Here is a 2203-nt window from a genome sequence, read left to right on the forward strand (position 1 = left end):
AAAATTCCCTGCTTACGACAGAAAAATGAAACTTTTGTCACTTACGAAGCAAAGATTTTCCTATTTAATGCAAAAACTGACACATTTGTGTTTCCACCCAGTGCTAAGAATTTAATTTTTTAAATCCGGTTTTTAAAAAAATTGCTTCCAAAAAAGACTTTGTTTGAAAATTCTTCAAAAATTCCCTGCTTACGATAGAAAAATGAAACTTTTTCGACTGAGAAATCGAAGTTTTTGCTAATGAAGGCAAGACGGATCACATTTATATTTCCCCTCCCTTCGGATATATCAATTTTTTAAAGCTGGGTTTCGCAATAAAACGACTCCAAAAAAACCGTGTTTGAAAATCCGTCAAAAATTCCTTGCTTACGATAGAAAATGAAACTTTTACGACTTATGAATCGAAGTTTTTGCTAATTAAGGCAAGTCCGACCACTTTGGAGATATCAATTTTTTAAAGCTGGTCTTCATTCTTCAATTCATCTTCATTCAAGCCTGGCAGCTTACAAAAACCGAAGCAAAAGACTCGCAAAATCAAAGACCTCAATGAAGGGGAAGAAAGGGAAGAAGCTCATTCCTAATGTTACCAGGATCACAATCTGCTCAAACCTAAACATTCATATCACCCACAATAGGGGCACCATTGGACAAAAGCTCTTCAACAATTCACAAGCAAAAACTTTTGAAAATTGATATTTGCTCACTTGTATTTTGCTGGTGGATCGAGGTCCTCTTCTATAGGGACACAAGGAGCTGGTGGAGGCTCCCAGTAAAGCAGCAGCCACTTCTGAAGCGGAAACTGGCGTCCCCAGGATCAGAGGAGCGTCACTCGAAGTGCTCTTCACTATGCGATCACTTGACCTGAAACCATTCCACTGTAAATGGAGGATTTTGTGTGCAATTTGTCGATTTGCTCACTTATCATCATGGTGCAGGCGCGTGAGGGTGGCAAATTTCGAGTATTCCATGGTTTTGATGAAAGTGGGGTTGGGACTGGGCGTTTTGCTGGGTCCCTCGCTGAAACTCATGTGCCTCGTGCTGGAGTCCAACGAAACTGAGTCAGCCAGAGAATCTTCTTTCAGGGTCGGGATCGGAGTGAGGGTGCTGATGATTAGGCTCTCGTCTAATCTGCAAATGGAGTCTAAATTTGCAAAAAAAACCGCTAGTAATGGACTGGGACCTACCCGTGGCTCTCCCTGTTAGCGGCAGCCAGAAAAGGAAAATATAATACTAATAACAATTGTACAGTGTAGATTCAGTACAGGGCCTCACACACAATAATTTTCGAATTAAAGAGCTACTTACTCAATAGACGGCGGTACTGGCAGCTCTTTGCTAAACCCCTCACTGCCCAACAGCCAGTAAGTATCCATCATTCCCTTCCCTTTAATATCTGTAGGGCCGCGATACTCAATCTGGTAGCCTCCGGCCTTTTCCAGTCGCGACTTGGTCGCTTCCGACATGTGAATCCTCCAGGCGGCTCCTGAACAAGCCAATTGAATTGCGAAAAAGCCACTTCCTCTCATCAGTTTTACCTGTGGATTCCATACGGGAAGCCGTATTGACGGTGTCCCCAAACAGGCAATATCGGGGCATCGTAAGCCCCACCACGCCAGCGCAGCAGGGACCCGTATGGAGGCCAATGCGCAGTCTCAAAGGGGTACCAGGGAGGTGTTGGATCCGGAATTTTCCACTTTGGTGCAGCAGGTCCAGGGCCATCGTCGCTATCTGCACATTTTTAAACAAGGATTTGAGTTGGGATGGGGTTCTTTGCATCAGGGTGTCCTCATTGTATCAAAAATTCCTATAAACTGAACATTAATCTGTGGTAATATATATATATGAAAGATTGAATAGGTTTATACTATCTATATGTTGATACTTTGTTAAAGATTTAATAAACAAATTCGGCTAAGATTCAAATCTCTAAAACGCAATCCTTTTGGTTGTGACGTCTCTAGTCCCAACGCTGCTAGGCCTACTGGAGCGTCACTAGTCCTCTATTCACTGGTGGAAAAATTAGCGCTCCATCTCAATCTGTTCGGGAGAACGAAGCAAAAAGGTGGCATGAAGCATGAAATTTTGAGCAAATCGTGCACCTACATGTGTGATATTTAGCAGACTTTTAGGTCGTAAACTATACGCTCAAAAAATTCACTTGAGCTTAATCACCCTGTATACCTTCTGCACCTGTTCGCCCCCC

The 2203-nt window shown here is 42.9% G+C and overlaps 1 protein-coding gene across 1 annotated transcript in view; it reads left to right on the top strand.

Annotated features, from left to right (window-relative positions):
• The window catches only part of LOC109542730 (guanylate cyclase 2D), a gene marked incomplete at its 3' end in the record, with an annotated part of 99595 nt that overhangs the window by 78368 nt on the left and 19024 nt on the right, over nt 1-2203 (top strand).

The sequence above is a fragment of the Dendroctonus ponderosae genome, unplaced genomic scaffold (assembly GCF_020466585.1).
Source record: "Dendroctonus ponderosae isolate FM_Combo_2020 unplaced genomic scaffold, Dpon_F_20191213v2 Dpon_F_20191213_11, whole genome shotgun sequence".
Lineage (NCBI taxonomy): Eukaryota > Metazoa > Arthropoda > Insecta > Coleoptera > Curculionidae > Dendroctonus > Dendroctonus ponderosae.